Below are 22,025 nucleotides of genomic sequence, written 5' to 3' on the forward strand. Positions count from 1 at the left end.
AATAGAACAGTTTTTGCTTTCTTATTATGGGTTATTATCTGTAGAGGGGGGGATTGAATCAATTTTAGAATAAGGCTGTAACGTAACAATGTGGAAAAGGTCAAGGGGTCTGAATACTTTCCGAATGCACTTTATAGCTAGGTTATCCAGTGCAGTGGTAATACTGCCTGCCTTAGGAGAAAACGTAGGATGCGTGCTTATCTGGTTGCCAGAGACACAATCACAAGCTTTCTTCAGACTACATAGCTCAAACTTACAACGTAAAGATATGATTATCACTACATAGGTTTTTTTTAACAAGAAGGGTGTTTTCTATATCTACCAACTATGAAATTACAGACATCATAAACGGTAAGCATCAGAATAATATCATCAAGGCGGACAGGGACAATGTATGAATACACAAAACATTATTCAAATGGACATTCCCCAAATGAGCTATGCACCAGCCCATAGCCACAGGATATCTATGGAGTAACATTCATATATTCATCAATTTAAAAAAAGGCATGAATATTGTTTTTCTGCTTTTCTGATCTTAAACCTCCCCCTGGATGTTGGTCCAGGTTTCCTCCAGGGGAGACCTTCTGAAACAGTCGCGAAGGAAACAGCCGACAGTTACAGTACTGTGTTGAAGATAGATGATGACACTCTTAAAAGACAGGTCATTCCTTTACATGGAGCAGTTCCTTAAACCAGGTTAGATTCAACACAGCCACCTCAGACTGGACTCCACCACTCCTTCATAACGCTGGATCTCTTCATAATGCTGGTCCTCAGTCACTGAGTGCATTTACACTGATGAGATGTCCTGCTTAGCCTAGCTGAAAGGGGAGCTCTAACTAGTCCTGTGGGCACCTAGCTGCTGCCCCCGCTGGGCTTGGACTGGGTCTTGCCCCTCATGGCCCCTCCGCGAGCCTGGCCCTTGGCTGGCTGCTGCTGTACTGGGGACTCTGCTGCAGCGGAAACTGGGGCCTGTTGGGCCGGGCTGTGAGGAGGGGGGGGGTCTGTATCTGATGCGAGGCAGCTGCAGTCACCACCTGCTGCTGGAGGAGCTTCTGCTGAACCACCTGGGCTGGATCTGTTACGAGACAGGAAGAGGGTCACATTAAATCAGACAGAAGACAACATGTTATAAAGTGTAAGTTGATCACTCGTGGTTGTAATCTGTTGATCACTCGTGGTTGTAATCTGTGGTTGTAATCTGTTGGCACCGTCCCTGGGTGTCACTTCTGTAGCAGTATTGTTAAGAGTGTATGATTGTTTTTTTACATTTTAACTTTAAGCAAGTCAGTTAAGAACAAATTCTTATTTACAACGACGGCCATAGGAACAGTGGGTTAATTGCCTTGTTCAAGGGCAGAACGACAGATTTTTACTTTGTCCGCTCGAGGATTTGATCTGGCAACCTCTCGGTTACTGGCCCAATGCTCTAACCACGAGGCTACCTGCCGCCCCACATACATGTATGAATGTATGTATGTACAGTGGGGCAAAAAAGTATTTAGTCAGCCACCAATTGTGCAAGTTGTCCCACTTAAAAAGATGAGAGAGGCCTGTAATTTTCATCATAGGTACACTTCAACTATGACAGACAAAATGAGAAAAAAAATCCAGAAAATCACATTGTAGGATTTTTTATGAATTTATTTGAAATGATGGTGGAAAATAAGTATTTGGTCAACAACAAAAGTTGATCTCAATACTTTGTTATATACCCTTTGTTGGCAATGACAGAGGTCAAATGTTTTCTGTAAGTCTTCACAAGGTTTTCACATACTGTTGCTAGTATTTTGGCCCATTACTCCATGCAGACCTCCTCTAGAGCAGTGATGTTTTGGGGCTGTTGCTGGGCAACACAGACTTTCATCTCCCTCCAAAGATGTTCTATGGGGTTGAGATCTGGAGACTGGCTAGGCCACTCCAGGACCTTGAAATGCTTCTTACGAAGCCACTCCTTCGTTGCCCGGGCGGTGTGTTTGGGATCATTATCATACTGAAAAACCCAGCCACGTTTCATCTTCAATGCCCTTGCTGATCGAAGGAGGTTTTCACTCAAAATCTCACGATACATGGCCCCATTCATTCTTTCCTTTACACGGAGCAGTCGTCCTGGTCCCTTTGCAGAAAAACAGCCCCAAAGCATGCTGTTTCCACCCCCATGCTTCACAGTGGGTATGGTGTTCTTTGGATGCAACTCAGCATTCTTTGTCCTCCAAACACAACGAGTTGAGTTTTTACAAAAAAGTTATATTTTGGTTTCATCTGACCATATGACATTCTCCCAATCTTCTTCTGGATCATCCAAATGCTCTCTAGCAAACTTCAGACGGGCCTGGACATGTACTGGCTTAAGCAGGGAGACACGTCTGGCACTGCAGGATTTGAGTCCCTGGCGGCGTAGTGTGTTACTGATGGTAGGCTTTGTGTGTGTGTGTGTGTGTGTGTATGTCCTCTCACTGTCAACTGCAATTATTTTCAGCAAACGTAACACGTGTAAATATTTGTACGAACATAAGATTCAAAAACTGAGACAAACTGATATGTGACGAACAGAAATTGAATAATGTGTCCCTGAACGAAAGGGGAAGGGCAAAATCAAAAGTAACAGTCAGTATCTGGTGTGGCCACCAGCAGCATTAAGTACTGCAGTGCATCTCCTCCTCATGGACTGCACCAGACTTGCCAGTTATTCCTGTGAGATGTTACCCCACTCTTCCACCAAGGCACCTGCAAGATCCCAGACATTTCTAGGGGGGAATGGCCCTGTCCTCTCCATCCGATCCAACAGGTCCTAGACATGCTCAATGGGATTGAGATCCGAGCTCTTTGCTGGCCATGGCAAAACACTGACATTCCTGTCTTGTAGGAAATCAGCCATACTGCTCGTTCTGTGCGTGGTGGCATTGTCATGCTGCAGGGTCATGTCAGGATGAGCCTGCAGGAAGGGTACCACATGAGGGAGGAGGATGTCTTCCCTGTAACGCACAGCATTGAGATTGCCTGCAATGACAACAAGCTCAGTCCAATGATGCTGTGACACACCGCCCCAGCCCATGACGGACCCTCCAACTCCAAATCGATCCCGCTGCAGAGTACAGGCCTCTGTAACGCTCATTCTTTCGACGATAAACGCAAATCCGACCATCACCCCTGGTGAGACAAAACCGCGATTCGTCAGTGAAGAACACTTTTTGCCAGTCCTGTCTGGTCCAGCGATGGTGGGTTTGTGCCCATAGGTGACGTTGTTGCCGGTGATGTCTGGTGAGGACCTGCCTTTACAACAGGCCTACAGCCCCCAGTCCAGCCTCTCTCAGCCTATTACTCAGTCTATTCAGACTGAGCACTGATGGAGGGATTGTGCTTTCCTGGTGTAACTCGGGCAGTTGTTGTTGCCATCCTGTACCTGTCCCGCAGGTGTGATGTACGCATGTACCGATGCGGGTGTTGTTACACGTGGTCTGTACAGGTGTTACACGTGGTCTGCCACTGCGAGGACCATCAGCTGTCCGTCCTGTCTCCCTGTAGCGCTTGCTGTCTTCGGCGTCTCACACTACGAACATTGCAATTTATTGCCTGGCCACATCTTCAGTCCTCATGCCTCCTTGCAGCATGCCTAAGGCATGTTTACGCAGATGAGCAGGGACCCTGGGCATCTTTCTTTTGGTGATTTTCATAGTGAGTAGAAAGGCCTCTTTAGTGTCCTAAGTTTTCATAACTGTGACCTGAATTGCCTACCATCTGTAAGCTGTTAGTGTCTTAACCACCATTCTACAGGTGCATGTTCATTGTTAGGCGCCCCGGATAAACCTCCAGTATAAAGCATAAACCTCTAGTAGTTGGCAAACTCTAAAAATCACTGCACCTCTTTTACCGTGGTGGGAGTCGGCTAATTACGCACGGCTGCAACCCATACGGCATGAGGAGGTACTCATAATGCCCTGAGGTGGTACTAAATGCCGTCTTACGCTCGTCTCCCTTCCGAATACGCACCAGGTTGTACGCACTCCTGAGATCCAGTTTATTGAAGAAGCGAGCCCTGTGCATTGACTCAATCGCCATAGCAATAAGAGGTAGGGGGTAACTATACCTCACAGGCACAAACCTCCATCCTTCTTCTTCACAAAAAAGAAACTCGAGGAGACAGGTGAAATGGAGGGCTGAATGTACCCCTGACACAGGGATTCGGAGACATATGTCTCCATAGCCACCGTCTCCGCTTGCGACAGAGGATACACGTGACTCCTGGGAAGTGCAGCGTCTACCAGGAGATCTATCGCACAATCCCCCCGTCGATGGGGTGGTAATTGAATCGCCTTCTTTTTACAGAAGGCGAGAGCCAAATCGGCATATTCTGGGGGAATGCGCACGGTGGAGACCTGGTCTGGACTTTCCACCGTAGTAGCACCAACGGAAACCCCTAAACACCTACCTGAGTACTCTCACGACCACCCCGTGAGAGCCCTCTGTGGCCAAGAAACAGTGGGGTTATGACAAGCTAACCAGGGTAGGCCCAGCACCACGGAATACGCAGGAGAATCAATAAGAAAAAGACTCATCTTTTCCCTGTGACCCCCCTGCGTTACCATACTCAAAGGAGCGGTTGCCTCCCTGGTTGCCTCCCTGGTTGCCTCCCTGATAAACCCTGACCCTAATGGTCGACTATCTAAGGCATGAACGGGGAAAGGTATATGCACAGGAACAATGGGGATCCCTAAACTATGAGCTAATCCTTTATTACTGAAATTCCCAGCCGCGCCTGAATCTACTAGCACCTTATGTTGGGAACGCAGGGAAAATTCAGGAAAAGTAACAGAGACAAACATATGTGCAACAGAGGGCTCTGGATGAGAATGGTGCCTACTCACCTGGGGTGACGCCAGAGTGCCCTGCCTGCTACCTCGATTCCCAGAGGAACCAACCCGGCACCGACCAGCAGTGTGACCTCTGCGGCCACATATGGTGCACGAGAGGGAACCCCCTCCGGTCTCCCTGCGCACCGCACCTCCCAGCTCCATGGGTATCGGAGAGGGTGTGCGGGAGGATGGAACAACCAGACCCCGATCTGGACGTCCGCGAGTAGCCAGCAGGTTGTCCAGCCGGATGGACAGGTCCACCAGCTGGTCGAAGGTGAGGGTGGTGTCTCTGCAGACCAGCTCCCGACGGACGTCCTCACATAGACTACAGCGGTAATTGTCGATCAGGGCCCTGTTGCTCCATCCAGCGCCGGCAGCCAGGGTCCTAAACTCCAGGTCAAACTTCTGTGCGCTCCTCATCTCCTGCCTCAGATGGTAGAGGCGCTCACCCGCCGCTCTGCCCTCGGGTGGGTGGTCGAATACTGTCTGGAAACAGTGGGTGAACTCCTCAAAATCGTCCAACTTCGCATCTCCCCCTCCACACACAGTGCTCCGTCATATCCTTGTGGTTTGGATAGATGGATCCTGCTAGGTTCAGGTGGGAAAGGGGTGTTCAGGGTAGACCCCGGTTGTCCTGGTAGAGGCGCTGGAAAAACTCCCTGTGTCTCCCAGCGGTCCATATTCTGGACAACGCGATCCATGGCTGCGCTCAGTTTGGAAATCATCGCCGTATGTTCCATGACGCGCTCCTCCACCTCCACGGCTGGGGTACCTTCTCCTGCTGACTTCATTTTGGTCGGAGATTCTATCACAGTCATGTTTATAGGTGGCAGGGAAGTCAGGCACAGGATAATTAAAACTTGGTGGAATGGAGTAGTTTAATAACTTAAAATACATGACTCCAAAACCATGAAATACAATGAAACAAAGTGGGTACGAGGACCCGTCGCGCACCAAATACAAAACACGAATACTGAACATAAAACAATCTCTGACAAAGACATGAGGGAAAACAGACGGTTAAATACACAACAGGTAATGAATGGGATTGAAACCAGGTGTGTAGTAAGACAAGATAAAACCAATCGAAAATGAAAAATGGATCAATGAAGACCGGTAGAAGACCGGTGACGTCGACCTTCGAGCACCGCCCGAACAAGGAGAGGCTTCGACTTCCGCAGACGTTGTGACACCCACAAGGTGGGCTTTTTCATACATGCAGGATTTTCTTTCCCAATGTACCTCTAAATGTATTCTGCTCAACCAGTATCTCCGTCTCAGACAGATGACAACAAATCCCCAGCCGTGATGCAATCCTGACTGAAGCAGTAGGGTATGTGTCAACACAAATATTGATAATATCTCTCTGACTGGAATAAGGTTCTCATTGGCAAGGCTTTTCTTCGTCAAAGAGAGACATCAATACAACGGTAAAAAAACACCCGGATCCCACTTTCTCTCACATTTGACACCGTTCAGAGGTAAATCAGGCACTCCTGAGATAAACACTTCATAGGATGCCTGCCCTGTGCCTGAGCAGAAAGATGAAACTGACTCTGAAAGCCCCACCAGCTCTACCCAGTACTGCTTTATCTGCTCTGTCGGAATGCGGGGTAACCTTTCGGTTACTGGCCCAATGCTCTAACCACAAGGCTACCTGACGCCCTATGTCCTGCCAACTCAAAAGCTGAACAATAAATGTGTAACCAAGGGGGAACTAGTGCATTTCTCTGAGAAAATCTGCTTCAGTATTATCAATCTTCCAAAACACTTGAAAGTCTTGTAAAATCATTGCCATTTATTTGATCAAATAGACTTTGAAAGGTTAGACATGCAGAAATTTCTCTTGTCAAAAGTCTTGCTGTTACAAAAGTAGTTCTTCATGCAGCGTAACAGGTTACAGGTTCTTCTTGGTGAAGCGCCTGAATGGCTTCATCATTGCTGAAAAGACCCTGACAATCAAGGATCGTTTTTTGACAGGCTGAGATATGGAGGGAGAAACCTCTCCAACTGGAGCTAGAAACACAAGAGAAATGGATGGGGTAAGAGAGAGAGAGAGAGAGAGAGAGAGAGAGAGAGAGAGATGCAGTATAGTAACGTTGAAAAATAACAGTGCTATGAGTTTGGTAGGCATTCCTATGTTTCTAACACACACCTAAACAAAACTACAAGCTATAGCAGAGCTCTAAAACATCCTTACCTATGCAATGTCCATCAGTAGAGGGAATCTCAGTCTGGTCCTGGACTGAATGGCAGTCCTTTTTGTTTCCTCTCTTGGAACGCTAACAGAAGAAAGGTAAAGAAAATGGTACAGAGAATAAATAAATGGAACACTTCTGAATCTAATGCAACAATTTAGTGGTGAATAAAAAATATTTATTTCATGTATTTGTCTTATCATAGCCACATCAATAACATCAGCACCTAACTGGAACAAAAAACAAATGCTAACTCCCTGCTATACCTTGAAGTTGATCCTGAGTTTGGTCATTGAAAAGCAAAGGAAGCTCCTTCTTGCTTTCTGCTCAGCCCCCCTCTCCGTCTCAGCCTGGTCTGATGGGTTTGTTGCAGCAGAAGCTGGTCTTGACGCCTCCTTGCATCCCTGTACCAGCTGCTGGGTCAAGGACTTTACCAGGACTCTGTCAAATGCAGGGTCCTGGGAGGACATAGCTGCTTGCAGGGTGTTATAAGAGCCAAACTCCTCCATGAGGTTTTTATGTACACCTCTGAACACCCTTTGGATGTTCAGGTTCTGGGAATATGCCTGTGTCCTGGATAATCTGGATGCAGCACAGAACTCAGACAGGACTTGTCTGATGAGTTGCTGTGATGTTTCTGTCAGATCTGCTGCCTGTTGGGAGGGTCCATCTAGGGCTGAGGGTCTGATCTCCGATAGCAACCTTATCACCAGTATGGTGACAAAACAGATGCCATCATCTTTGCTGGAGTCCATCAAGTACTGCAGTGGGAATGCAGTGGCACTGCTGATGTCCGGGATGATTAAGAGCTCCCTCAGATGGCCAGAGCTGCTGGGGATACACACCTCCTTCTCTTCAATGTCAATCCCCTCTCCCTTTGGTACCAAAGAGGTTCCCTTGCTGGTGAAAGACGGAGTGGAGGATCGAAAAGAGACTTTAGCACTCGGTGGTCGGCTGCTGTCAGTCATTGGACTGTTACGATGCAGGGGTTCATCTGTGTGTGCCATCATCTTTGTCTTTAGGTCACTTGTAGAAATCTCTGGCATTTTAGAGTCCCTGGTGTCGATGCAGGAGCTCCTGACGATGGGGCAGGTCAGATCAAAAGGCACTTCGTCAGGGATGGGAGTGCCAGGGAGGTTGATCTCTAACTCACACTCTGACCTAGGACCCTTTGAAGAGCTGGACAAGGAACTACGACCATTTAAAGAAGTGGATAAAGATGAACAGGTTCGAGGGATGTCTTGGCAGACTTGTTCACTGTCATCCTCACTTTTCTCAATCTCCTTCAGCATAGTTCCTACCATATCATTGATCTGAAGGAGCTCCCTGGAATCCTTCATTCGCCCGAAGTTTGAGATTTCACTCTGGATAGCAACCAGGATCTCCCCAAGGGTCTCTTTGGAAGAAGCCATTTCTGTCCTTTCGGATCCGGATGGCTTCAGCCCTGTGAAGAAATCCTTAAGTGTGTTCTTCATACTGACGCAGATGTTCTTAGCTGTTGACCAAAGCTTCTCCTCTGATATTTTAACACTCAATTCAGTATAATCCAGTTGGGAGCCCCCGTGGGAGCACTGTGAAACTCTCCCACTTCTTTCCAGTAGCACAGTGTCAGTGGACTCATTTTTCTGGAAAATAGTCGCCATTCCTTTGACAAAGGTTTCCACTAATCCAGAGGCTGTATTCTCAGAGGACATGGAGGACATGGATTCTGAAAGGACATGGATCTCTGATGGTGAGCTAGATGATAAGCCAGCCTGCAGACTTTTCTGAAGACCAGTATGGCTGATCTGTGTGATAAAGGAATGACTGGATCTCATCAGCACTTTACTCACTGCCTCTTCTGCCTGAGTCTGAAAGTGATTGCTAGAGAGCTTCTTAATACTCTGAATCAGACTAGTTGAGGACTCTGTGATTCTGACACTCTCTTCTGAGCTCAGTTGAGAATATTGAGTACTCACGCTCAAGTCTTCATTGGGTGAGGGTGACTGGGAAATAGTATAGTCATCAAGCTTTGATAGGACACCATCAACAAACCAACAAGCCTCTAGGGACTCATCAGATGAACTGACAACGGCTAAGGATTTACTCTCCACTTTTGATAACTCTGACTTGTAGATGGAAAAAACACTGCTAAGAACTTCTTGAGTACTGGTATCCAGATTGGAGAGACAGAGAGCTGGTATTGGTTGGCTCTCTCTGGGAACTCTACTATGTTCGGTGCTGGGTAACTGGACCTCAACAGTTGAAACAGTTGCCTTTTCCAGGGTGTCTGAAGACTCCCGAAGAGAAGCATCCTTTGCCACACCTTCTTCTCGAGCGGCTAGAGTTAAAAGGTCCCTCAGCTTTGCTCGTATACGGCCATAGAGTGTGCCGGCTAGAGAGAAGGTTATCTTCTGTGAAGACCCTGTTTTGTGGTCATTTACAGGAACTGGCCAATCAACTGCTTCACATGTGTCTTCAAATGATGCTATCGTCTCCATGCCTCCCACAAATGCCTTAACAATCACTGTGGCAGTGGAGGTTACAGATGTCAGGGCTGTGCAGCTGGTATTCAGCGGGGCTTCAGTAAGGCTAGGAGCAGCACTAGAAGGCCTAGAGGAAGGAGCCATGCCAGAAGAGCTGCTGACTTTCCTTGTAAGGATGGTGCTCACCGCCTTCAGGGCTTTAGACTGAAAGTCGGGGCTAGAGAGGGTCTGAATCTTTCTGGCCACCACACTGGTAGCGGATCCAGTCTCTTTGAGAAAGTGAGTGGTCCCTTCCTTCCCAGATGGACACTCAACATCTAGGTCACATTGAAGATTGGTCAGAAATTTAGACCCCAAGATTGTCATCTTCTTGGCCAGATCCAATAGGATGTTGAAGTCCTGTGCCATTTTGTCCATTGTGCCGACAATGGCCTCCAGCACATCATCGGTCACAGGGTCCATGAGGGGCTCGATAAACCCTACCCACTCTGGCTCAGATGTTTGGCTCTGTAGCTCGGCCAGGATCTGAACCGAGGCTACCCGAATGACCTCCTTGCCTGCTGCTATGTCCTGACTGTCCATAGGGGGGCAACTCCCCGGGCTGGCCTGAATGGCCACTGAGAGGCCAGAGTTAAGCTGGTGTACCACCTCCCCCACGATAGCACAGCTCAACTCGGAGGAGCTGGAGGAGGTGGGGTTGGAGTGACCCTCAACCAGGGATATCAGAAGGCTCTCTTCCGTTACCCCAAAAAGAGCCTTCAGAGGCTCCTCCATGAGGGGAGCCTCTCTAGTTGCAGGCAAGCTCTGCAATGAGGTCTGGGACCTTGAAGATAAACACACAATCACCACTTAAGCCATGCAAATGTAACCAACTGCATCTAATCTGGGTCATTAGTGAGCCTGAAAACCAAATTAGAGCAATGATGGATTACTTCTCATACCACCGTAGTTCTAGAAGCCTAAAGCCAACTGACACGATTTTTTTGCCTGATTTTTATGTTTGTACGACATCAGAATATGATTATTTCTGAAAGGCATGTACCTGATCTATTTATTCATAGATGACTTCATGGCTTACCCAGTTAAAAATGACTTTCACCTGGACCCATCCCCCCAGTGGCAACATTTCTGACCAGAACTTAAAACTACAAGGTGTGAATTCCAAGTTAATAATTTATGATAAGTATGGATCAGGTCTTGCAATTATTATGTTGAAATATTGCTGTGAACATACCTCTTAGGCAAACAGCATGGTGATGAGGTCCTGCGAGTGGATTTTTGGTGGCATCCTGCACTGCCATTCCTCCTCCTCTCCTTAGTCCAGTAGTTCATCTCACTGATCAGCAGCCTTTTCTCTCTCTCATCCAGACCGCCTAAGGAATCCTCAGACCCTGTCAGAGAGCACTGGGATTCTGGGGAGGTTGCCCCACTCCTCAGGTTCACCCCCATGATACGAGCTAGCGCTGGTAGGAGAATGCGGAGGGCTGTCTGGGTCACGACTTTAACAATCTTCAGACACAGCATTGAGAGCTGCTCGAATGTGAGCTATGGCCAACAAACAGAGTAATGTTTTTGTCAATCAAGCAATTCCATGACACCATTCCCTATATAGCGCACAACTTTTGACCAGAACCTTATGTGGAGAGACTTACATTATTTTTCATGCCCTGCTGAATCACTCTCCATTGGCTAGAGAAAAGAAAAGAAAGGAAACATATTTTACCTGCACACTGGTGTTGAGTTAGTGGAGTCACTAGATAGCCATGTCAGGGAAAATAAACGTGTATTTATTTAAGCAATTAGCAAGTCCATGAGATATTTTGTTCTTGATTTACAGGAAGAGTTAGGTGTGTGGTTACAGTGATGTTAGGGTTAGGTGTAGTGTTTGAAATCCCATTTGTGGTTAGAAGGTGCACTATGACTATAAATTCAGAGTTGTTGTATGTGAGGTTGGAAAAAGACATGGGACTTGCTCATCAGTTAGACTCCTCAGGAAGGAGAGGAGGATTGGGGCACAGCATGTCCCAATCTTGAGAGAAGGCATTAGAGTCCTCTGAGCCTCCTTCTCCAGCTGCTCAATGATAGATCCCCTTTCCCGGAAACCACACCCGGGTGTCTGAGAAGACTCTGGGAAACCGCAAAGAGAAATCTAAAGTTGAATCTGAACTTGATCCCTAATTTCCTTCACCTTTAGGGATTTGATTGCACTGGACAGGTAAAAGCACATCTCTCTGCGGGCCTCCACTATATTGCTTTCACCTATATAGATACTATCTACTCAGATCGGTGCTGATGAATTTGAACACAACCTGCACCCAACATGAAGTAATCTCGGACCTGCACCAATGCTGCTGTCCTCCTCCACGGAAGTCTTCTTGGCACCGCCACTGGACTTACGTTTAGCCTACATGACAACAGATTATAGGTCTCATAGCAGATCTAAGGTCAGTGTAGCGTCTCCTCCTAATGCTTTAAGGCTAGGATTTAGTGATAGTAAACTAATCCTAGATCTGTGCCTAAGTAGGCAGAGCATGTGTAAAGGACAGCATATTTCTTACCTTGCCTCTTGTCCTGTCTTTGCAGGTCTCATGTGTCTCTGTTTCATCCTTCATATTCTCCACAACCTCATTTTGGTTAACCTGGGGGATCCTCCCATTTCACGCTCTGGTGGATAAATAAGAGGTCAATATCAGTCCTAGGTTGTGACTTTATGAAAAAACTTATTCACTCCTATTTTAAACAAAACGGCAATAGTGGTCAGATTTCAGGCCATGGATCAAACTATTGTTAGTAATTTCTCCTCTAAACTCAAAATAGGCAAATGAACCATACCTTGCTGTCATCTGACATGATGAGTAGCTTATTGTTGTAGGCTGTTTAGAGGAAATACTAATACCTCCTTTGAAAAAACGTCAGTGAACCATCGGCAGACAACTGAAGTGAATATGAACGTCCTTGAATTATGCCAAAGCATTGTTGAATACTCGATTCCGATTGGCTGAAGCCAGAGCATTCTTCAAAGATGTCATACACACATGATGTCACAATTAGATCTAAGTCTAATATCTATATGAATTGTCAATGTCATTAGAAAACAAATCAAAGCTTGTCAATGTTCTGCCAAACGAAAATATGTCTAAGTGCACGATTTTGTGTTTAATTTATGGTTTATCATGCATCGTCATTCATCACCATATACAAAAACGTAACTTGCTGCCATCCATTAGATATAATTCTGAGGTTGTAAAGCTGCAAAACTAGGACGTGCAATAAATTATAACCATTTGCAGAATAATTTCAAATCAGACGTTCAAGGGGGCTTGAACTATTTCAGCACTGTGGAGCTGTCCGCTGCATAGAGCTGACACGTTTCTTGGCGTCAGGGGACAGTGCCATGGTGCTGAAATGTTTCGCGCCAGGGCAGCACCTGAGACCGCGGCATGGTGCTGAAATGGAGCAGGGCTCAGTTCTATGGATATCTCATGCGGATTTTCCTGCTAGCCTATGTATAACGATACTATAATTACATTATTTTCATCCATCCGTCAACACAAATGGCATGTCAACGTTCCCCAAATAATAATGCAATGAAGCCAAGCCGAGATGTATGGTTCTTCATCCAGAGGACGAAGCACCACTGTATCATCTAAAACCTTCAGAGAGATCCCTTAAAACTGTAGTATAAATTCTCCACGGCTGTTAATGTAGCTAGGTTAATTTAGCGAGACATGGACAAATCCAACACATAGCGTTTCTACTGAGTCCTACTTAGAGGTGACTGACCGTCATGTTGCTAGTTGTAATGACGCTTTTAAAACAAGAATAGTTATTTGTAATTGCTCTGGGAGCTAATTATTGCAGAGCCCAGCTACACATCCTGCTCGCTGGGCTCATTATGGACAGCCAATGAGCAGTTCAGGTGAAAAAGTCAGACAGATCTGATTCCCTATAACATACATGATACTAGGATCCTGTAGCAACCTGCCGGCCTGCACAATCCTCCATGGCACGAATGCTACACGCGCAATATGGTATGCTAACATCCCACAACAATTCCCCAATTGGAATTACTTGCCTAAACTTCCAATCATACTTATTTTCTAATATCAACCATAGGTTCTGCACTTAAGGCAGACTTGCCATTAGAACAAGATGGGATTAGGACAACTGTAAAGCTCATTAAACGTAGGCTAAAATGAACCTTACCTGGCTGTCGTCAGCCATTATGTGTAGCCCGTTAATTAAGGCTCTGCGCCTCTGATACTGCAGCTGTTCTGATAGGCTACTGTAGCTGTTCTGTAACTGTTAAACTAGTCTAATCGTATCCGTTGGAAACTGGTCAGTGAACCGTCCTCAAACACAATGAACTGATGTCAATATGGACATGAACCTTCACATAAAGATATCAAATACATGACGTCAGATATGCCTAGAGGTATTGTTGACTTATCATAGTGTCACAGTACTTGCTGTTGACAGCCTGCCCCGAAATCAAAAAGGAACATGGATTTTGTGAAATCTGTTGTGAATGTATCGGGAATGTTTTTACAATTGTATAACTGCCTTCATTTTACTGGACCCCATGAAGAGTAACTGCTGCAGCTAAAGGGGATCCACAATAAATACAAACCCAATGCACCATGTATCAACTTGTTTTGACATATCACATGGGATATGACAGTTCCTGATTCTGAGATACTGTAAATCAACAGACCTTGAGAGGAGATAAAACATCATCTGTTGATCTATTTCACAGGTTTCTGGTGGTTTCTAAGCATTCTACATGTGTTGGGAAGGAGGGTGGGATCTCTCCAGAGCATCTAATTACATCAATCATGTCTTGCCATGCATGTGATATGAGATAATGTTATGCACCACGTAAATATACATTGCCTAAGGCTGCAGTGCTATACTCCATGGAGACAGTGCTCAATGTTCATTTTACATGATGGATATATGCTACTCCATTTCATACAATCAATCATCAATCAATCAGTACAATTTATTTATAAAGCCCTTTTTACATCGGCAGATGTCACAAAATGCTTATTCCGACACCCAGCTTAAGACCTCAAATAGCATGCAATGCAGATTTACAGTGCCTTGCGAAAGTATTCGGCCCCCTTGAACTTTGCGACCTTTTGCCACATTTCTGGCTTCAAACATAAAGATATAAAACTGTATTTTTTTGTGAAGAATCAACAACAAGTGGGACACAATCATGAAGTGGAACGACATTTATTGGATATTTCAAACTTTTTTAACAAATCAAAAACTGAAAAATTGGGCGTGCAAAATTATTCAGCCCCCTTAAGTTAATACTTTGTAGCGCCACCTTTTGCTGCGATTTCAGCTGTAAGTCGCTTGGGGTATGTCTCTATCAGTTTTGCACATCGAGAGACTGACATTTTTTCCCATTCCTCCTTGCAAAACAGCTCGAGCTCAGTGATGTTGGATGGTGAACATTTGTGAACAGCAGTTTTCAGTTCTTTCCACAGATTCTCGATTGGATTCAGGTCTGGACTTTGACTTGGCCATTCTAACACCTGGATATGTTTATTTTTGAACCATTCCATTGTAGATTTTGCTTTATGTTTTGGATCATTGTCTTGTTGGAAGACAAATCTCCGTCCCAGTCTCAGGTCTTTTGCAGACTCCATCAGGTTTTCTTCCAGAATGGTCCTGTATTTGGCTCCATCCATCTTCCCATCAATTTTAACCATCTTCCCTGTCCCTGCTGAAGAAAAGCAGGCCCAAACCATGATGCTGCCACCACCATGTTTGACAGTGGGGATGGTGTGTTCAGCTGTGTTGCTTTTACGCCAAACAACATTTTGCATTGTTGCCAAAAAGTTCAATTTTGGTTTCATCTGACCAGAGCACCTTCTTCCACATGTTTGGTGTGTCTCCCAGGTGGCTTGTGGCAAACTTTAACTGACACTTTTTATGGATATCTTTAAGAAATGGCTTTCTTCTTGCCACTCTTCCATAAAGGCCAGATTTGTGCAATATACAACTGATTGTTGTCCTATGGACAATATTTTTGTATCCAAATCCGGCTTTAAACTTCTTCACAACAGTATCTCGGACCTGCCTGGTGTGTTCCTTGTTCTTCATGATGCTCTCTGCGCTTTTAACGGACCTCTGAGACTATCACAGTGCAGGTGCATTTATACGGAGACTTGATTACACACAGGTGGATTGTATTTATCATCATTAGTCATTTAGGTCAACATTGGATCATTCAGAGATCCTCACTGAACTTCTGGAGAGAGTTTGCTGCACTAAAAGTAAAGGGGCTGAATAATTTTGCACGCCCAATTTTTCAGTTTTTGATTTGTTAAAAAAGTTTGAAATATCCAATAAATGTCGTTCCACTTCATGATTGTGTCCCAATTGTTGTTGATTCTTCACACAAAAAATCAGTTTTATATCTTTATGTTTGAAGCCTGAAATGTGGCAAAAGGTCGCAAAGTTCAAGGGGTCCGAATACTTTCGCAAGGCACTGTATGTTTCTAACACACACCTAAACCAAAACTACAAGCTATAGCAGAGCTCTTAAACATCCTTACCTATGCAATGTCCATCAGTAGAGGGAATCTCAGTCTGTTCCTGGACTGAATGACAGTCCTTTTTGTTTGCTCTCTTGGAACGCTAACAGATGAAAGGTAAAGAAAATGGTACAGAGAATAAATAAATGGAACACTTCTGAATCCAAGGCAACAATTTAGTGATGAATAAAACATTTATTTAATGTATTTGTCTTATCATAGCCACATCAATAACATCAGCACCTAACTGGAACAAAAAACAAATGCTAACTCCCTGCTATACCTTGAAGTTGATCCTGAGTTTGATCATTCAAAGGCAAAGGAAGCTCCTTCTTGCTTTCTGCTCAGCCCCCCTCTCTGTCTCAGCCTGGTCTGATGGGTTTGTTGCAGCAGAAGCTGGTCTTGACGCCTCCTTGCATCCCTGTACCAGCTGCTGGGTCAAGGACTTTACCAGAACTCTGTCAAATGAAGGGTCCTGGGAGGACATAGCTGCTTGCAGGGTGTTATAAGAGCCAAACTCCTCCATGAGGTTTTTATGTACACCTCTGAACACCCTTTGGATGTTCAGGTTCTGGGAATATGCCTGTGTCCTGGATAATCTGGATGCAGCACAGAACTCAGACAGGACTTGTCTGATGAGTTGCTGAGATGTTTCGGTCAGATCTGCTGCCTGTTGGGAGGGTCCATCTAGGGCTGAAGGTCTGATCTTCGATAGAAACCTTATCACCATGGTGACAAAACAGATGGCATCATCTTTGCTGGAGTCCATCAAGTACTGCAGTGGGAATGCAGTGGCACTGCTGATGTCTGGGGTGATTAAGAGCTCCCTCAGATGGCCAGAGCTGCTGGGAATACACATATGGTAATGGCTATAGTGTAAAACACAGAAACCTCAGAGGTCACCGCATGTGTGGGAGGTGGTACAAAGGAGGTATCAGAGGTATGAATAGTGGAACTAGGGGCTCCATTGTAAACCAAAACAATGATAACTAACCTGAACAACAGTATACAAGGCATATTGACATTTGAGAGAGACATACAGCGAGGCATAAAGTAATGGCAGGTGTTGATTGGGAGAGCTAGCTAAAACAACAGGTGAGACAACAACAGCTAATCAGCTAACACAACAACAGCAGGTAAAATAAAATAAATAAACAGAATGGAGTACCGTGATTAATCGACAGTCCAGCAGGCATCAGCTATGTAGCCAAGTGATAATAGTGTCCAGAAGGCAGCAGTAGATGGAACAGGGAAGGCGCCATTACGCTAGCACGCGGGCTACACGGCGTTTAAAGTTAGTAGCCCTCCGACGGAGGCCGGTTGAAGGCACAGCGGATGGAGTATTCGTCGGCAGACCAGTCGTGGTGGTGCGGCGGGGGGCAGGTCGAATTTAGAATGCTAGCAGGGAGATGCGCCTGGCTCACGGCTAACTGGTGCTACCTTCGTGGCAGTGGCGTTATCCACTATAGATCCACTATAGCCAATCGGTAGCAGCGATGAACCGGTACCAAGGTCCATAGTTTACAGCAAGGATCAGGTGGAGTATTGGGCTCTAGCCGTGTATGAGTGGGGTTGGGAGAACAGCTGAGTAGGCCGGGAGGTGGGCCTCAGGGATAGCTTCGGTACTGGATGCCACGATAAGTGCAAGCTAGCTGTGAGCTAGTTAGCTGCACGCTGTGATCTAGCTGTGAAGATCAGAAGTAGTGGTCCAGGCTAAGAACAGGGCTGGTATCTGTGCAGAAGGTAAAAGCCGCTAGCATTGGCTAACTATGACTAAATAGCTTTTAACTAATTAGCTAGTTCGCTTCTGGAGGTTCTTGAATGTGTTCTAAAATAAAATAAAAAATAATAGCGATACCGTATCACATTGGGTGAAGCAGTGTTACCTCTTTACTATTAAAGTGTATTGCTCTCTGTTTATGACTGATAATAGGACGTAACACAGGGATGAGGAGAAAACAATAATTTGGATCCTACACAACACGTTGTTGTACCTAAATAATTCCACAAGAGGGCGACATATAAACATTTCTTAAAACCAATTAACCTCTACTGCCTTCAGTCCATGACGTCCCCGACTAACTAAAAGTCTGCGTCTGCAAAAATGCTCTTTTATCATAACTCGACATGAAAGTAGCAAAGCCAAAACAGTCAATGACATGCTTTTCGGGATATACAATTAGCTATGGTGGAAGAAAAGGTAAGTGAAATATAGGGGAAGTTAGAACATGTTTTACAGTAAGTTTAAAGTTGTTATCACCAATTTAGCTCTGATAGGCCTTTGGCAATCCAAGCTTTTGGGATCGTACTCAAGGCTACTTGGTTTAGGCCTGGCTATAGCCTAGGGATACAGTCCAATAATATCTCCCTTCTCCTGAAGTGTACACTCTCGTTCGCTTCTTCCTACAAATCTAAAATCATTGCATTGGTGGAGGCATGGGCTAGAGAGGAATATGCTACCAAATAGCACCTTATTCCCTAATGTAGGCCTACTTTTAAGGAATGCACTATAAGGAATAGATCAATCAACTGGCTCACTAAATGGGGTACCGAAATATATCCAAAAGAGGTCGACACGAAATTAGACTAGGTTTATTTCTGTTTTGACCTGCTGAGTCGCAGTGCTTAGTGAACAGATTTCAATGTGGGCCTAGCTGTATCGAAAACGGTTGATGGGGAAAGTGTGTAATCTGATCAATATATTTCCCCCCCAATATTAATGAGAGAATGGGAATGTGCATAAAGGTCTAACATTCCATGACGTGGTATGAAGTTCTTAATTCGTCAGTGGCTGCAATATTGTCCTCAGTAAACTCAACATGAGTGAAAACAACACAGACAAGGACAAGTTTTTCGAGATATAAAAAATACTGTATGCTATTATGGATGAAGAAAAGGTAGGTTAAATGACACGAAATATTTGGGAATGTAACTAAGGAAAACGTCATTTAAGATAACATAGGCTATTGCAAAACAAATGTCTAATTCTCTCTATTAAGTCAATCACCAGTTTAGCTCTGATATGGCTGTAGCTCTATGATGTCCTTTGCAAGAATCTAATCTGACATTGACATGAAATTCCTATGTCCTTCAGGTAGTACAGAGAGATGATGATGATCCCCAGAGGGAGTTGAGGGGGGTTGTTGAGGAAGAACCAGTGGCCCAGCTCAAGAAGGAGCCCAAGAAGACAGGAAAGGTAAAATGGCAGGAGTGACAGGGCAACTACTAGACTAGTAACACTCAATTGTCACAATAGCTGCATTGACCTGATGTAACATGTCTATTATTTGTGATCTGGAATCTATTCTATTATGTTCTATCCAAGGTGAAGAGGAAAAGTAGTGCCAAGAAGTCAGGGGAGCAGGGCACTGATACGGATGCAGGTCATAGATTTTCCCTCTGTAGTATGTTGGTTCTCTAAACCTGCATATCATAGATAAAGGTCATGTTAGAAACTGTAGTCAGTAAGAAATGTTGCATGGATAGTTTTATTCAATAGTCCTATTGTAGCAATTTTATCAAAGTTTTGTATTAAGAGAAAAGCGTCTGACTTATCCTGAATTGTCCTATATGGTAATAACATATTTAGGATTGAGGAATAAACACCCGGACAGAGGATCTGTTATTGAGCTCTTGGAGAAGAATGCTCTTAAGGCTGCATTCGGCCCAGGCAACAAAGATGAGATGGAGGACTGCTACCCAATCCTCATCTCATTCATGCGCAATCTTACTGATGAGTATGTTAGAACCATGTTTTGCTCTAGCCTCACATATTTTGTGCAGAAGGAAATAAAAAGTAAGTAAAACACATTTCTTTTTTCTTTTCTAGGCAATGGCAAGTGATCTATAAAGGATTTAAAAAACCTGTAAGTTTCTCCATCAGCCTTTGACCTTTAATTTGGGAATGTTGTGTTGAATCAAGAGAGAGGAATTAACCATAGTTCTATTCTGCTATTACGTTCATTAATCTGTCATACTTCATCCAACTTTGAATTCAGTCACAGATAAGGAAAACGATGTTGGTGAAATTCATTCTGTTCAATCTAGAATACTTTACATCAGAGTCTCATTGCCAAACCTGCTGTGTTCTGTTTTGTTTGTGCAATGCAGATGACAAAGGAACAGCTTGCAAAATTGTGCAAGACCATTGTCAACTTCATTGCACAGACCACCCTGCAGATCCTGCTGCCGGCCCTGGCCCGCATTCTAGGGGTGACGGGCTTTTATGACAACGCTGACTCACTCAAGAGGGGTGGCAGTGCAAGATCCTTCACTGCCTTTGAGCAGAAAAGACTGGAGCTCATCCAGGAAGTTAAATATTTGGCGAAGTAACTGTGGCGGCAGGGCTCTCCGACCAAGGTCTAGCACACCCTCTTCCAAGAGGTACTGTATGTTCCCCATAGTGTGTGTGTGTGTGTGTGTGTGTGTGTGTGTGTGTGTGTGCAGTTAATCCTAACCCTCAAACTGATGAACAATAATTTCCCCATTTCAATATTTTCCAGCTTTCTAACAGGTGTGTTTTGCAATATCTAATGCACACATATAAATTACATTTAGAATACTCAATTATAATGCTTGTTAGATTTGTTAGCACTAAGATATCGATTTTCCAACTTCAGACAGCAATTAACATGCTTTGCTTGTTCATTTTAAAGTTCCCAGACCTCACTGAAAGTCCACCTGGGAATGCCAGAGGACAGTATCATCAGCAGTGTCCAGGAGCAACTGTCAAAATCTGACCAAATGGTGGCTGCAGGACAGCTTTCACAAATAGATAAAGTGGTTGGAACTATGCTGGAGAACATTGAGAAGATAAGCAGCGAATGTGGCGAGGAATTGGTCTATCAAGAGTCACTGCGGTCTTCCTCCTCGTTGTCATTCTCAACTGCCAAATCACAGAAGACAGAGTGGGAATTTGCACTCCCTGGCACTCCCATTCCTTCTGAGTTACCCGAGAGTACTGCTCAGCCCATTGTAAGATGTTCAGTCATTGACATGAGCGAATCTACTAAGCCAAAAACAATGGTGTGTGATGCCAGAACAAGCATGTTTGCCATAGCCAATACCGTCATGAAGAAGGTATATCCAGAGGCAGAAGGGCAGGTTACATCTCACCCTGATCTAACAGATGCAATAGCTAGACTGGATGAGCTCATATATCAGGGTAGGATTGGTGCCCTCTCCCGTGATCTCAGTCACCAAGTCACCCGCATAATTTCTGATAGCAACTTGACCCCTCTGGGACTGACAGTGGCGGCTGGAAAGAGTGCATCTGATATCATCCTTTCGAAGCTGAAGAGGAATGACAAGGTGGGGAAGCCCACAACTTACGAGCTGGTTCAGCTGTTTGTAGAGGAGTCTGTTAAGTGCCTCCTGCTTCCTAGTTTTGTGCCCTATTCAACTTCAATGAGTTTGGCTCAGGGGCCACGGTGTTGGCTACAGTGTCTGAAGATAGAATTTCTAGCTCTTCTTCTTCATCAGTTTTTAGTGACAGTCAGTCTCTTTACCAAAGTTATGGTAAGCCAGGTCATGTACTCTGTGGATTCTGATGCAGAAAGTAGAGGATCCTCTCCAACGGAATCTCTCCAAATATCTGAAACCACTATATCTGATGTAGGCAATCTATTGAGTGTCAAGTCCTCCCCTCGGCTGTCTCCTTCTGGCGCCATTATGGCAACAAGCGAGACCTCCAATGCAGCACAAATCTTGAAGGCCAACATTGATGGAGAGGAAGTGGATACCACCAGTCATTCTGGTGTAGCTCAAAACATTGTCAGGGACGATATGTCAACCAGCCCAGACATGGTCAAAGATGTCACACTTTCAACCCCATCCTCCCAGTTGACGTCACACGCAAGTCACAAGACCTGATCCCTAAAGTTATGGAGGTCTTCTGTGCATGGTCAGGCTGCTCTGAGACACAAGCCTATCCAGAGAACTTGAGGATTCATAAAG

General features: G+C 45.0%; 1 protein-coding gene and 1 long non-coding RNA gene across 5 annotated transcripts in view; one reads left to right on the top strand and one right to left on the bottom strand.

Moving 5' to 3' along the window:
• The window catches only part of LOC110513490, a 285,372-nt gene that overhangs the window by 206,809 nt on the left and 56,538 nt on the right, over nucleotides 1-22,025 (bottom strand). The gene's annotated exons all lie outside the window — the stretch shown is intronic.
• On the top strand, nucleotides 18,454-21,123 carry LOC118947735. Of its 2 annotated transcripts, none has more exons than XR_005041912.1 (6): nucleotides 18,454-19,266; nucleotides 19,396-19,453; nucleotides 19,660-19,807; nucleotides 19,900-19,936; nucleotides 20,181-20,453; nucleotides 20,733-21,123. It is a non-coding gene; the product is annotated as an uncharacterized LOC118947735 (long non-coding RNA). The 2 variants fall into 2 exon arrangements; XR_005041911.1 differs by having other exon boundaries at nucleotides 18,458-19,266; nucleotides 20,726-21,123.

This window comes from Oncorhynchus mykiss, unplaced genomic scaffold (assembly GCF_013265735.2).
Source record: "Oncorhynchus mykiss isolate Arlee unplaced genomic scaffold, USDA_OmykA_1.1 un_scaffold_195, whole genome shotgun sequence".
Taxonomy (NCBI): Eukaryota; Metazoa; Chordata; class Actinopteri; order Salmoniformes; family Salmonidae; genus Oncorhynchus; species Oncorhynchus mykiss.